Here is a 16942-nt window from a genome sequence, read left to right as displayed (position 1 = left end):
TTGCATTAGTTTTATTTAACTATTTGAAAGTTGAAAAGGGAATAAATGAAACTTGCATCTCAACTGTAAGGATTGAATAAGTCTGACTGAAGTGTTCAAGAACAGATGTATGTCTAAGTGATCTGGGAGCAGAGAGATGACTCTCCATTCAAAGCCTATGCCTTCTACCTAAGTGCTCTATGAAGCAACGTCAAATTGTGTTAGGGCAACAGATCATACCCTGGGGCTCTAAGAATGAATGGGCAGAATTCACAACAATTTTAAAGTTCTAGGGTGGTTTGTATTTTAAAAATGGGTTTTTTTTCTTTTTCACTAACATCTAGGTAAAGTTCACATTTGCTTCAATTATGAATGTTGACAACAACCCACCACAGTGTTAACAATCTCTGTTAATTTCCACCAGCCACAATCACAGATATTTCCAAAGCACGTTGCAAGTATCTTGAATTATTCTGGGGTAATTGCAGGAGTAAATTAGACGCTCAATGAGATCTTGTTATTTAATGAGTTAATAAAGAAGCAAGGATATGAACACATTAACTTTATTAAAATATAATAATAACTAAAGCTTGGTTTCCTTCCCATCTGTATTAGGCTTTATGCATTTCAAAAAACATTATTATGAATCTGAGAAGCAGACTAGCAGAACACTGTTCTAATGGTCAAAGCACACATTCTTGTGCATTACATTTCAAACCTAGTTATACAAATTAAGCACTTGCATGAGACATTCTGGGACCTCAGAAATGTGGGTGAGTCCACTGACAAGCTGATTTTCAGAAGCAGATGTTGTTGTTGACTTACCCATGAGGACAGCTATGTGTGTACAACACAGCGTATACATTTAGTTAGCAAACTGGAATATGGTTCAGGAAGTTACTCCATTTAACTGGGGAAGACACTGAAACTAGAGAGATAAGTAATTTGTCCAAAGTCATCGTCTTAATCAGCTTGGGCTATCATAACAAAATTCCATAGAGTGGGTGGTTTAGAAAACAAAAAGTTATTCTGAGGCTAGAAGTCTGAGATCAAGGTGTCAACATGATGAATTTCTGGTGAAAGCTCCCTTTTAGGCTTCTGAATGGAAACCACTTTGAGTCCTCACATGGGAATGGGAGAGGGAGGGAAAGAGAGGAGGGACAGAGCTTGAGCTCTGATCGGTATTCCTCTTGCATAAAGATATTCCTCTTGCATAAAGTTACTGAGTGGTGCAGTTGGATAAGTGTCCAACTTGTGGTTTTGGTTCAGGTCATGGTCTCAGGGTCATGAGGTCAAGTCCAGAGTGGGCCTCCACATTCAACAGAAAGTCTGCTTAAGATTCTTACTCCCTCTATCTTTCCCCCTCCTTCCCTTCTTCCTTCCCTCAAGTGCATGCTCGCTCTCTCTCTCTCTCTAATAAATAAATAAATCTTTAAGAAAATACAAATAATATTGGATTAAGGCTTACCCTTATAATCTTATTTAACCTTAATTACTTTTTAAAGATCCTTTCTTCAAATACAGACATACTGGCAGCTAGGGCTTCAACACATGAATCGTTGGTGGGGTGTGTGTGTGGGGGGAGGGGCATAATTCTGTCCATAGCATCGTAAAATAGTTAGTGAAGTTGCCAGAACAAGTTTAAGTCCCATGGAATCCAGAATGCATAGCTTTTACTGCTCCAGCAGATACTATTCTAGGACCAGAGTTCAGGGGGTTTTAGGCAACTATAATCCCAGTGGAAGTTGAAGTGCTAAGTACATAAAATTGAGGGGGACAGGGGCCACAAACTCCCTTTAATGACAGATTGTCCCATAGCCCTGCACCACATAATATGGCTGATTCTGAGCTTGTCATTCAGTTCAGATTTGCCCCCCACTCCTGGGAACATCTGACAGTATTTGAAGACATATTTTGTTGTCACAGGATGGTGTGATGGGCCTCTACTGGGTAGAGATTGTTGACCTATATTCTACAATGCACAGGGCAGTCCCCCACACAGAGGACTATATAACCTAAAATGTCACTTAGTGCAAAAACTGAGAAAACTTAGACTGTTTCCATTTACTTCACATACTTTTTTTTTTTTCCCCAGAAGTGAGTCATATTTTGAATACTATGTGCTGATAGAGGAGTTGATTGACCAGAACGGACTCAGCACAGGAGACAGGCTATGCCTGTATACAGCATATGGGACTCCACATTGGAGGGCCTGAGTGAAGGACATGCTAGTACAAAATGACCAAGTGAGAACAATTAGCTATTCTACCTCTTTTCTTTGCTGAAATTACCTTTTAGGATTATAAGAAAAACTAACTTCTACAATATAAATAATGTTACCATCTTTCACATCTCAGATATAGAAGGAAGAAATCTAGAGTCACAAACCACAAACTTTCAAAAGCGAGTGGAATCAAATCATGATTATAATTTTTTCCAATGACAGCCATCATGGTTTTGTGAATCAAGAGCCAAGGAATCCTGTTGCTACCACAAGACATATCTATGTGTGCCTGATGAATCATACATTACATTTCTTTTTTTATAATTGGGTTATATCTTCAATCATAAAAAATGATAATTGAATGATGAGTCAATTATTATTTGCTTATTTGAGTGACTATACCGAATGAAGATTAGTATGCTACAATGTTCATGTACATTAATAATTAAACATCTAGTCAAAGTGGTAGATCATTCATATCTGCAGAGTCTGAGCTTATAATACAATTTTAAAAAGCATATAGAAAGCCCTTACAACTTACTTTACCTTTCCTAAGAAACAGTCATAAAAAAAGGTATAAGCACTAATGCTTTACCAGGTGGTACAATTTTTCGAGGTTTGTGTGAGTGAAGAAAATACTGCAGCCGAGAAGGTGACTCATTGCCAGAGTAGCCACAACTTCAGCACAAACTGCAAGGTCATTGTGGGAGGCCAGAGAATTTATATTCCAGTAACCTCACTCCCTGTTTCTTATTTTCCATTAGTCAAAATTTGCCACATGGATAGTTATGGAATTTTCAGTTTGACTCAACTGATGGAAGCTACACCAAAATGATGGAAGCAGAAGATACATGGACTCCCCGATATTGGCCTCTGGAAAAACAGTGCTGAGAACAAGGGGTCCAGAGCAGTGGTTGAGGTGGCCAAACAGTCACATGTCTGGGACAGAGTTGGAGCTGAGAAAATCTGAGGAAGCTCATTTATATAATCATATAAGAAATTAAGATTTTTTTTTTTTAAAGATTTTATTTATTTATTTGACAGAGAGAAATCACAAGTAGATGGAGAGGCAGGCAGAGAGAGAGAGAGGGAAGCAGGCTCTCCGCTGAGCAGAGAACCCGATGCGGGACTCGATCCCAGGACTCTGAGATCATGACCTGAGCCGAAGGCAGCGGCCTAACCCACTGGGCCACCCAGGCGCCCCAAGAAATTAAGATTTTGAAGTTGACTCTCTCGTGGTGTATTTTTGTTGTGTTTGCACATGTATTGTTTCTAACACTGTGGAGGTTAGTGGCTGCCCCTGAGAAAGGGACACTGGCAATGTCACCCATCTTTAACCTTGCTGAGTCTTCTGAATATAAAGGGTTGACAGGTATATATAGTCTGCCTTAAAGAATATTTCAGTCGAGTTGAAGAGAGAAAAAAACAATTTTTTTAAAGCAATAATTGGCCAAAGAGTGCTGACTACTAAAATGGTAACAGAAAGGATAAGTTCCAAAGGATTATAGATGTGATAGGAGATGCATTCAAATGTGTTAGCTAAATCCTTTCAGCAAGCAAGCTATTTTCAGTAATGTGAGGCAACTAATATGCCATTAGGTTGCCTACAAGGAAAATACTTTTCCAGAAATCTGAAAGAACTGAAGCCTACCAGATGGAGAAAACCAAAACACCAAACAAATGGGGCACAGATTTTCTCGCAAAAACAAATATGCTAAATGTGAATAGATTATTTTTATAAGCACTCTATCTCTCCACCTAACGAATGGGAAAAAAAAAAAGGCTAAGTTTTTACATTAGGGTGAGTTTAGATTAACAATTTTTTGATATCTTTAATACTGTTACTATCTGGCCATATCTTGGTAAAATAAATCTAAATGTTTGACATTTTGTAGAAAGAACAGTTCATTGAAATTGCTTGAATTTTGTATCCTTGTGGACATTTAACATAATTTCAGGCACAACTCCCTGTTTAAAAAAAAATGAAATAGTAGCTTATAATGTATTATGTTAATTGTGTAGATGTAAGATGTTGATTTAAATAATTATATTTTCTCAGCTCAACATTCAATCGCATATGCATGTGGGCTAGCACATGTGAGTGAACACATGTGTTCACACTAAGGTACCATGAATATATAAATTAATGCCTGAATATAACTTTATTGAATAAATATGTATATGTGTGTATATACATATATATATATATGCCTCTGTTCCATATTATATACATAAATACACATATAAGTATGTGTATATATATATGTTTTTATATAAACAAAGTAACTTTGAACTTAAAGGAAATTTTGTTTCCTGAATTAATTAAGAATATCTACCTCCTAAAATCAGAGACTGTTCCTAATCATTTTATAAATTCTGATTTGTAAATTCATAGTTTGAATTTTTTTAAATTTCCCTTTTACATGGGTAAAATAAACTCTGCAAAACTTCATTTACATGGTGTTACTTTTTACTAACATATTTGCTACATAAAATCATGCCGATAAAATGCCAAATGAACAAAATGACTTTTTGCGAGTCTAAACAATAGCAATGGGGTTCTTTTTTGCATAATTTGTGTCTAAGAATATTCCTGCTGTTGGTTAGAGAACAACAACTATTCAGAAATTCTTTCTGGGGCTGTTGCTCAGCATTCCCACACTTTCTAAGATGAATCTATTGAAAGCTAAAATGTACATTTGACACTTCATTAAAAATAGCTCCAGCAGAGATAACATCAAGACTATGAGTCACTTCCAGAAATAAAGGTTTTCTATGAAAGCATGTAACAACAAAAAAAAAACTGAAAAATTTCTATAACAAAAAAAACTATGTATGTTATATGATTGATTTTTATTCAATTATTATTCAAAATATAGTTTTTAACCTGATACTTGTTAATATACAAGTATATCCATGAAATGAAACAAAAAATATAATTAATAGTTGAGTCAGAGGTTTTTATCTTTATTGATGAAAAAAATGGAAACCTAGTTGATGATAACAACAACAAAAAAAAAAACAGTGATTACAATTAAGGCATCATGATAACTTCTAACACTCTGGGAAATCTTCTTGTCCAAATGCAAGTGATTTCTAAAATATGTTGTAATCCATAAAAAGTTTCATGAAGAAAATCATTCAGTGATATTTGTGCAGAAGAAACATCAAACCCACATGAGTTGAAGGACAATTTATAAAATAATTGACATATACTTTTCAAAAGTGTCACTACCATGAAAGTCAAAGAAAGAAGCTTTTCAGGACAAAACATGGGAATGAGACATGAGAGCTTTACGCGAAGGGTGACTGAATTAGATCTTTTGCTAAAACACATTATTGTGGAAACTGAAACAACTTGAATCGTGCCTGAGCATTAGGTGATCATATATTGTGTTAATTTTCTAATTTTCTGACGTCAAAGACTATACTAATAAAACACCCTTCTTTATAGAAAATACACACTAAAACATTTTGGGATCATGGGGCATCGAAGTGACAATTTTCTTTAATTTGGTTTATTAAAACAAACAAACAAACAAAAAAACCCTCTATCTTTGTACTATACCTCACCTATTTTGTAAGTTTGTGATTTTTTTAAATTAACAAAAAAAGAAGCAGCGTATAATTATATGGGCATATTTAAGAACTTAAAAATGCAGCAGATTGGAGTAATCCAGTTCATAAGCAAAAAATAAGTGATACATGCATTTTAAATAGTTTCAAAATGATGCTTGTAGAAGCAATTCCATAGTTGAGGACTTAATTCAGTTGATAATAAAAGTTCTGATATCTTAGGAATAGAAAGAAACTTTCACAGTCTGAGAAAGGACATGTATAGAAACATAGGACTAGATTCACAATTACTTACAAAACACTAAATGCTTTATCTCTAATATGTGGAACAATCTAAGGATGTCTGCATTTACCATTTCTGTTCAATAATGCATCAGAAGTTCTAGAAAATGCAATAGGTTAAAAAAAATGGTATCGAGAGTTAAAAATAAGTAAAACTAATTTGATTTACCAAAGATATGATCTTCTATGTAGAAATTTTAAGGAATCCAAGATAAAAGTATTATAATTAATATATTAGAGAGGTAATAAGATATAAGGTATATATTTAAAAATTTAGTTAGAGAATAGAAAAAATAAATTTTGTCTCTATATGTTACCAATAATAATCTGGAAAAAATTAAGAAATCAATTTTATTTATGAAACTATCAAATACTAAGAATATATTTAGCAAACAAAATCCTAGGTTTATATACTGAAAACTCATAGTAGTAATGAATAGTTAAACAGAATATGCTGTATCCATACAATGTAACACTACTCAGCAATAAAAAGAAATACCCAGATACGTAGCCCAAATGTCCATCTGCTGATGAATGTATAAAGAAGATGTGATAATATATATAAAATAAACATATATGATGAAATATATAATATTTAATGAAATGAGATATATAATATGGAGTACATGATAATATATAATACATTAATATATAATATATAACTATATATAATAAAATGTCACCCATAAAAAATGGAATCTTGCCATTTACAACAATGTAGATGGAGCTAGAGTATACTATACTAAGTGAAATAAGTCAGTCAGAGAAAGAAAAGTACTGTGTTATCTCATCTATATGTGGAATTTTTTTTTTTTTTTTTGACAGACAGAGATCACTAGTAGGCAGAGAGGCAGGCAGAGAGAGAGGAAGGGAAGCAGGCTCCCCCCTGAGCAGAGAGCCCAATGTGGGGCTTGATCCCAGGACCCTGGGATCATGACCTGGGCTGAAGGCAGAGGCTTTAACCCACTGAGCCACCCAGGCGCCCCTATATGTGGAATTTAAGACAAAACAAATGAACATATGGGAAAGGGGAAAAGAAAATGTAAATGTAAATGATGAATCACTGAATTCTACTCCAGAAACCAATATTGCATTCTATGTTCACTAAAATTTAAATTAAAAATAAAAAAGAAGGAATTACACCTGAATTTAAGAAAAGAGGTAAGGTATGGGTTGATATTCCCTTTTTACTATTTTCTCATATGAACACACAATTTTTCCATAAGCATTTGTTGAAATGACAACTCTCCACTGAATTATCAGGACACATTTGTTAAAAATCAGTTGGCTGTATTCATGTGGATCTATTACTTGGCTCTATTCTGTGTCACTGATCTATGTGTCTCTCCTTTTGCAATACCATACTTTCTTGATTATTGTAGCTTTGCAATTAGCCTTAAAATCATGCAGGGTATGTTCTCCAAAGTTCTTCTTTTTCAATATTGTTTTTGCAATTCTAGCCTAGCTATATATTTCTTTTTTTCCATAATTTTTAATTTTGTTACATTAGTCACCATATAGTACATCATTAGTTTTTGATGTAGTGTTCCATGATTCATTGTTTGTGTATAATACCAATGCTCCATGCAATATGTGCTGTCCTTAATACCCATCACTGGGCTCACCCATTCCCCCATCCCCCTCCCCTCTAAAGCCCTCAGTTTAATTCCCATAGTCTATCGTCTCTCATGGTTCATCTCCTCCTCTGACTCCCCCCACTTCATTTTCCATTCCTTCTCTTAATGTCCTCCATGCTATTCCTTATGTTCCACAAATAAGTGAAACCCTATGATAATTGTCTTTCTCTGACTTATTGCACTTAGCACAATCTTCTCCATGTTCATCCATGTTTATGCAGAAGTTGGGTAGTCATCCTTTCTGATGCCTGAGTAATAATCCATTGTATATATCTTCTTTATCCTCGAAGGGCATCTTGGCTCTTTCTACAGTTGACCGTTTCCTTTGCTGTGAAGAAGTTTTTATCCTGATGATGTCCCAAAAGCTCATTTTTGCTTTTGTTTCCCTTACCTTTGGAGACGTGTCTTGAAAAAAGTTGTTATGGTCGATATCAAAAAGTTTACTGCCTATAAACATAGAATTTTGATGGATTCCTGTCTCACATTGAGGTCTTTCATCCATTTAGTTTATCTTTGTGTATGATGTAAGAGGATGGTCGAATTTCATTCTTTTGTCTATAGCTATCCAATTTTCCCAGCACCACTTATTGAAGAGACTGTCTTTTTTTCCATTGTATATTTTCTTTGTTGAAGATTAGTTAACCACAGTGAGGGTCCATATTTGGGCTCTCTATTCTGTTCCACTGATCTATGTGTCTGTTTTTGTGCCAGTACAATGCTGTCTTGGTGATCACAACTTTGTAATATAGCTTGAAATCAGGCAATGTGATGCCCCCAGCTTTGTTTTTCTTTTTCAACATTTCCTTTGCAATTCAGGGCTTTTCTGGTTCCATACAGATTTTAGGATTGTTTGTTCCAGCACTTAAAAAAAAAATGCTGTTGGTATTTTGAGCAGGATAGTGTTAAAAATATAGACTGCTCTGGGTAGCACATTTTTTTTTTTACAATGTTTATTCTTTTGATCCATAAGTGTGGGATGTTTCTCCATCCTTTTGTGTCTTCTTTAATTTCCTTCATAAGTGTTCTGTAGTTTCTAGGTTACAGATCCTTGACCTCTTTGGTTAGTTTTATTCCAAGGTATCTTAAGGTTTTTGGTGCTATTGTAAATGGAATTGATTCCCTGCTTTCTCTTTCTACAGTTACCTTGTTACTCTATAGGAAAACAACTGATTTCTGTGTATTGATTTTGTATCCTGCCACATTACTGAATTGCTGTATGAGTTCTAATAATTTGGGGGTAAAGTCTTTTGGGTTTTCCACATAAAGTATCATGTCGTCTATGAGCAGAGTTTGGCTTTTTCTTTGCCAATATGTAATATGTGTTATTTATTTTTGTTGTCTAATTGCTATTGCTAGGACTTCCAGTACTATGCTGAACAATAGTGGCAAGAGAAGGCAACCTCATTGTGTTCCTGATATTAAGGGAAAGGTTCTCAGCTTTTCTCCATTGAGAATGATATTTGCCATGGTCTTTGATAGATTTTTTTTTTTTTTTTATGAAATTGAGGAATGTTCCCTCTATCCATACACTCTGAAGAGTTTTAATCAGGAAAGGATACTGTATTTTGTCATATATTTTTTCTTCATCAATTGTGAGGACTATGTAGTTTTTGTCTCATCTCCTATTTATATGATTTATCACAATGATTGATTTGTGAATGTTGAACCACCCTTGCATCCCAAGGGTAAATCCTACCTGGTCATGATGGATAATCCTTTTAATGTACTATGGATCATATTAGCTAGGGTCTTGTTGAGAATTTTGGCATCCATATTCATCAGGGATATTGGTCTATAATTTTCCTTTTTCATGGGATCTTTGCCTGGTTTGGGGATCAAGGTAATGCTGGCCTCAGAGAATGAGTTTTCCTTCTGTTCCTATTTTTTGAAACAGTTTCAAGAGAATAGGTATTATTTCTTCTTTGACTGTTTGGTTGAATTCCCCAGGGAATCCATCTGGTTCTGGACTCTTGTTTTTTAGGAGGTTTTTATCACTTCTTCAATCTTGTTACTGGTTATTGGTTTATTTGGGTTGTCAGTTTCTTCCTGTTTCAGTCTTAGTAGTTTATAGGTTTCCAAGAACGCATCCATTTCTATCAGGTTGCTTAATTTTTGGCACATAGTTGTTGATAATAATTTCTAATAATTGTTTTATGTCCTTGATGGTAGTCGTGATTTCTCTCTTTTCAATCATAATTTTATTAATTTAGGTCCCTTCTCTTTTCTTGGATAAGTCTGGCCAGTGGTTTGTCGATCTTATTAATTCTTCCAGAGAACCAGTTTCTAGTTTCCTTGATCTTCTCTACTGTATTTCTGGTTTCTAATTCATTGATCTGTGCTCTAATCATTATTTTCCTCCTCATGCATGGGTTATGTTTAATTTGTTGTTGATTTTCTAGTCTTTTAAGTTGTAAAGATGGTTTGTGTATTTGGGATTTTTCTCTTTTTTTGAATGAAGCTGGAATGACTATGTATTTTCCCCTTAGGAACTCCTTTGCAGTAATCCATAGGTTATGGACCAATGTGTTCTTATTCTCATTGGTTTCCATGAATTGTTTAAGTTCTTGTTTGATTTCATGGTTAATCTAAACATTCTTAAGCAGAGCAGAATGGTCTCAACACCAAGTATTTGAATTTCTTCCATTTTTTTTTTTTTTTTTTCTGTTTGAGTTCCAGTTTCAAAGCATTATGGTCTGAGAATATGCTGGGAATAATCTCAATCTTTTGGTATCAGTTGAGCCCTGATTTGTGACCCAATATGTGGTCTATTCTGGAGAAAGTTCCATGTATGCTTGAGAAGAATGAGTATTCTGTTGTTTTAGGATAGAATGTTCTGTATATTACTATGAGGTCAATCTGGTCCATTGCATCATTCAAAGCTCTTGTTTCTTTGTTGATTTTCTGCTTAGATGATCTGTCTGTTGCTGAGAGTGGAGTGTTGAGATCCCCTACTATTAGCGTAATATTATTAATATGTCTCTTTATTTTGGTTAGCAGTTGGCATATGTAGTTGGTTGCAGCCATGTTGGAGGAATAGATATTTACAATTGTTAGATACTCTTGTTAGATAGACCATTTTAGCATGATATACTGTCCTGTATCTCTAACTACAGTCTTTAGCTTAAAATATAACTTGTCTGATATGAGACTGGCTATCTCCACTTTCTTTTGAGGTCCATTGGCAAGATAGATGATTCTCCACCCCTTCACTTTCAGTCTGAAGGTAACTTAAGGTTCAAAATGAGTCCCTTGTAGATAGCATATAGGTTGTGTCTTTTTGGACACATGAATGGGTCCTCTCTTTTTATCTTATCTGTGACCTTGTGCTGTTTCATGAGAGTATTTAGGAAATTCACATTGAGAGTGATTGTTGAAACATATGATTTATTGTCCTCATGTTGCCTGTAAAGTCCTTGTTTTTATAAATTGTTTCTGTAAATTTCTGATCTATATCACTCTTGGGATCTTTCTCCTTTTATGGAAACCCCCCCCCTTATATTTCTTGCAGGGCTGGATTTGTTGTCACATGTTATTTCAGTTTCTGCCAGTCTTGGACACTCCTTGTCTCTCCATCTATTCTGAATGATAGTCTTGCTAGATAAAGTATCCTTGAAAGTATGTTCTTCTCATTTAGTACCTTGAATATGTTTTGCCAGCCCTTTCTGGCTTGCCAGGTCTCTGTGGAAAGGTCTGGTGTTATTCTTATGTTCCTCCCTCTGTACATAAGAAATCTCCTCCCCCTTGCTACTTTCAAGATTGTTTCCTTGGATTTAAGATTTGTAAACTGTACTATTATATTGTGGTGTCAGTCTGTTCTCATTGATCTTGGGACAGGTCCTCTCTGCCTCTTGGACATGAATGCTTGTTTCCTTCCCCAAATTAGGGAAGTTCTCAACCATGATTTACTCAAATACGTCTTCTAGAACTCTCTCTCTCCACCCCCTCAGGGACCAATAATTCTGATATTATAATATTTCATTGAGTCCCTAATATCTCTTAGTTTGATTCCTTGGATTTAATTTGTTTTTCCCATGCCTTCTCAATTTCCTTCTTTCTTATCATTTTATCCTCTTTCTCACTAATTTGTTCTTCTGCTGCATTTACCCTGGCAGTTAGAATATCCAGTTTAGATTGCATTTCATTTATTGCACTTTTATGTTTGACCTGATTAGATCTTATTTAGGCCGAGATTCTATATTGCCATTAATATTTTTCTCAAGCCTAGATATCTCCTTAATAATTGTTACTCTGAAGTCAGTTTCTGATGTCTTGGTTATATCTATCTGTATCCATTAGTTCTGTTGCAGTAGCCACAGTCTCTGAATCTTTCCTTTGTTGAGAGTTCCTCATCTTAGTCATTCTGTTGAGGGGTGGTTGAGGGAATGGACAGAGTCCAAATTATTGATCACACCCTAAGCAAAATGCACCTGTTTTATGGGGACTTTAGTGTTCATGGCCTGTTGTTCTTCCAGCCTGTCTTCTGGGGGAAGAGCCTGCCACAGTGTTAATCAGGCAACTCTGTTTGGGCAGAGTTACTCTTCCCCCTGGGAGTTGATGGGTTCAGTGAGAAATAGTTTTTTGGCACTTTTTTTCTCTGGTGGCTTTCCCTGGTGGCTTTCTGCATCTCCTCCAAGAGTCAGAGCAGAAGTGACCATTGCAAACCTCTGTCTCAGAATGTCAATATCGCAGTTTGCTCTTCAATGAGTTCTCTGGGCCACACTGTCTCTGTTTCTGTCTTGCTGCTAAAAACCACAGCCTTGGGGCACCTGGGTGGCTCAGTGGGTTAAAGCCTCTGCCTTCAGCTCAGATCGTGATCCCAGAGTTCTGGGATCGGGCCCTGTATCAGGCTCTTTGCTCAGCAGGAGCCTGCTTCCCTCTTTCCCTCTGCCTGTCTCACTGCCTACTTGTGATCTCTGTCTGATCAATAAATAAATAAAATTAAATAAAATAAATAAAATAAATGAAATAAATAAAATCTTTATAAAAAAATAAAATAATAAAATAAAAAAATAAAAACCACAGCCTGCTGGGCTGTACACCCCACAGCAGCTTTCCTATCCCTTACTCCCAGGGATGGGTACATCTCTGCCTTTTGTGCTTCTAAAACCACAGGCCACCCCCAGTTCACATGTATACCCCTAAAGCTCCAGGTTTCAAGCTAGGGGGCTGCCCTAAAGTCCTTTCCCTTCAGCTACAAGTGAGCCTGTGCTCAGTCCCCAGTGCAGGAGGCTTTTGTGCTCTGATAGAGCAGGACCCTGGAGAATCCCTCCTCTTCCATTCATCTTCCAATATATCCCCACAGAATCACAGTTCCCTGCTTCACACCTTGAAACCAGTTGCCAGAGATATTCGATTTGTAGAGATCCAGATATATATTCTTACATCTCAGACTGATTTTAGAGTCTGGATAGATATCCAGCTCCATTCAGGGAACTGGTTGAAATAGGGTCCCCTATACTTCTGCCATCTTTCCTCACCTCCCTGAAGGAAACTATTTTACTTCTATATATGTTTTATAATTTGACTGTCAATATCTACAAAAACTTGCTAGGTTTTTGACTGGGATTGTGTAGAACTCTTATATTAAATTAAGGATACCTGAAATTGGAAGGGGAGAGAAAACATGAGAGATTGTGGACTCTGAGAAACAAACTGAAGGTTTTGGAGGGGAGGGGGTTGGAGGGGTTGGGTGAGCCTGGTGGTGGGTATTATGGAGGGCATGTATTGCATGGAGCAATGGGTGTGGTGCATAAACAATGAATGCTGGAACACTGAAAAGAAATGAAATAAAGTAAAATGGAGAAAAAAGAATACCTGATACATTAACAATAACAAATTTTCCAATATAATTCATATACTGCTGATGAGAATGTAAAATAGTGCAGCTACACTGGAAACATTTCAACAGTTTATTTTTAAAATATTAAACATAAAGTTCACATGTGACTCAGCACTCAACTCCTAAGTTTATACTCAAATAAGAACTTATGTCTGTACAAAATATTCTTTACATGGAAATTTATTACAATATTTTCCAAAATAGGCAAAAAAATAGAAACAACATAATGTCCATTAATTGAATGGATAAGTAAAATGTGTTATAATCATAAAATGGACAGTACTTAACAATGAGTGAATGAAGTACTGATATATGCTACAATATGGATGATCTTTAAAAATATTATGCCAAGTGAAAGAAGCCAACTAAAAGACTGGAAATTATCCAAAATTGACAAAGATAGAGAGAAAGAAGTAGCTTAGTGGTTGCCTAGGACAAGGCATTGAAAGTAAATTGGGAGTGACTGCTAATAAGTATAGATCTTTTTGCAATGACCAGAATGTTCTAAAATTGATTGTGGTGACTATTGAACAACTCTGACTATATTAAAAACTATTAAATTCTTTCAGGAGTTATGCTGGAAATAAAAATAAATAAAAAAAAAATAAAAAAAAAAGAATAAAAAAAAACAAAAACAAAAACAAAAACAAAAACAAACAAACAAACAAAAAAAAACTATTAAATTGTAAACTGTGAGTAAATTTTTAATGTGTGCATTGCATCTAAATATATCTGTTTAAAAAGACCTATGTGAATGTTTATACAGCTTTATTCTCATTCACTAAAAACTGGAAGCAGACCCGATATTCTTGAATAGGTGTGTAGATAGGCAAATGAGTATATCCATAAAACGGAATGGAATATATTCAACAATATTGATTCTGACAATGAAATTGACCATTCTTGAAATACTTTCTGGTAAGTAAAGGAAGCCAGATTCCCAAAGCCATATATTTAAAAATTCTATTTATATGGCATTCTATAAAAGAAACAACTATAGAAACAGTAAAAAAGATCACTAGTTGTTAGGCATTTGAGAAGGGGAGAAATGTTTTGTAAATGATGACACATAGTGGCTCCTTGATGGCTCACTCAGTTAAGTGTCTGCCTTCGGCTTATGTTATGATCCCAGTTTTCTGGAATTGAGTCCCACATTGGGCTCCTTGCTCAATGGGGAGCCTGTTTCTCTCTCTGCCTGCTTCTCCCTCTGCCTGCCACTCTCCTGGATTGTGCCTTCTCACTCTCTCTCTCTCTCTCTCGTAAACAAATTAATTAATTAAATCCTTAAATAAAGCAAAAACAAAAACAAAGATGATACATAATAAAATTTTAGGCCAATGGAACTGTTCTGTGAAATGCTGTGGTGATGTATGCATGGCTCTATACATTTGCCCAAATCCATAGAATGGTACACAATAACGTATACTTCACTGTATGCAAATTAAAATATAAAATCAACCAGAGAGTCTGAGGAATACAGGATGGGATATGAACTGTGACGCACTTATCTAGTAGTATTGTACAAGTGTAACATAACCTCACTGAAAAAGATGGGAGGAAGAACCTCCTGGACGACACTGGAAAACAATGCTTGATTTGGTGCTATATGGTTAAAGACAAAAGAAACTCTACACAAAGACTACTGTAGTTGCTACATCTAATTCTCACTTGTTCATAAGGCAGCAAGTCTGACACTATTACAGTAAGGTTAAAAGAATGAGTAAATACATTGAAGATAATAAGAACCAGATTATCACTGTCAAAGAAAGAAGCTACAAATGATGAGGGAATGTTATAATAAATTGATCAGCACTACATCAGAATATAAGATATTAGTTTGAACTCATCATTTGAGTTTCTTAGTTCTGTTTTCCAGGAAAAAGAACTAGAACTCCCTGGAGAAATGGCTGGATTTAGGTATAAAGGAGCAAGGGATACCATAGAATGAATCTGGGCCATCTTATAGTGTCAGGAAGTGCTTTAAAAGAAAGAAAGAAAAAAAATTTTAAAAGGACAATAAAATAATGAAAGACGCATGAGACAATCTAAAAGAGATCATAATGGAACAAGCGAGAATGGTTTTAACAACAAAATAAATAACATAGATTGGATTAACCTGATGATAAAATAGAATATCTATGAGGCTACAAGGATATAAATGAGTGACTGAATAAATAAGGGTAGTAGAAGGGATAACTTTTCCTTACAAAAAATTATAAAATACAAATGGAGAAAGATGAGGAACATAAAGAATCACCATTAGAATACCATAGAAAAAAATACTGCAGGCAGATTCCATTGATTTATGTTAAAATTAATGGATACAACACTCTAATAAAGAGCAGAGCTCCCTACTATAGAAGTATCTTTTTTTTTTTTTTAATGCTTCTTAATTTTTGTGGCACTTTTAACATATGCCCACAGATCCTTTGGTACTTCTTCCAACAGGTGGAGGGAGCAAAATTCCAATTTCCTGGAGAGTAACTGCACTTAGTGACTCATTTTCACAAAAACAGTAGGAAAAGACAGAATAGTAATGTTATAGTCCAAGAATCTGGAGGTGTCATTAACCAAGTGATTGAAGTGGACATCATGTTGATACCCTGCACCTCCTGAGATGATGTGATGAAGAGTACACTTTACCTCTAGGGAGTTTTTTCCAAAAACTATAAATTCAATCTTCACATGGAAAAGGCAAAAAACTGTCACAGATACCAGAACACTAAAAAGACTTGAACACTAAATGCAATATGTCCTGGGTTGGATCCTTGGACTAAAGGAAGGGAGCATTAGTGGAAAAACTGATGAAATATAAATAAAGCATGTAGTTTAATTAATAGGATTTTAACAATGTGAATTCTTAGTGTTAATATCCGTGTCATAATTATGCAAGTTTTAAACATTGGGTGAAGCCAAGTGAAAGGGATATGGAAACTCTCTGGACTATCTTTGCAATGATAAATCTAAAATTATTTCAAAGTAAAATAAAAATAAAAAATAAAATCAGCAAAAGTATAGATTCTAAATTTTCTGTTCTTATTCTTCTCCCCAAACCATCTATTTTTGTAATTATTACAGAGATAAATTATATAAATGTATATCAAATACTTCAATCAATGGGCGCCTGGGTGGCTCAGTGGGTAAAGCCGCTGCCTTCGGCTCAGGTCATGATCTCAGGGTCCAGGGATCGAGTCCCGCATCGGGTTCTCTGCTCCGCGGGGAACCTGCTTCCTCCTGTCTCTCTCTCTGCCTGCCTCTTTGCCTACTTGTGATCTCTCTGTGTCAAATGAATAAATAAAATCTTTAAAAAAAATACTTTAATCAATAAAATCAGGGGTAAAAATAATAAATATAGTTAAATATATGCCAAGTACATTTTTCAATCTCATAATTTTTCCTCAATAT

This window comes from Mustela erminea, chromosome 14, assembly GCF_009829155.1.
Source record: "Mustela erminea isolate mMusErm1 chromosome 14, mMusErm1.Pri, whole genome shotgun sequence".
Classification (NCBI taxonomy): domain Eukaryota; kingdom Metazoa; phylum Chordata; class Mammalia; order Carnivora; family Mustelidae; genus Mustela; species Mustela erminea.
Note: the sequence above shows the minus strand (reverse complement) of the source record.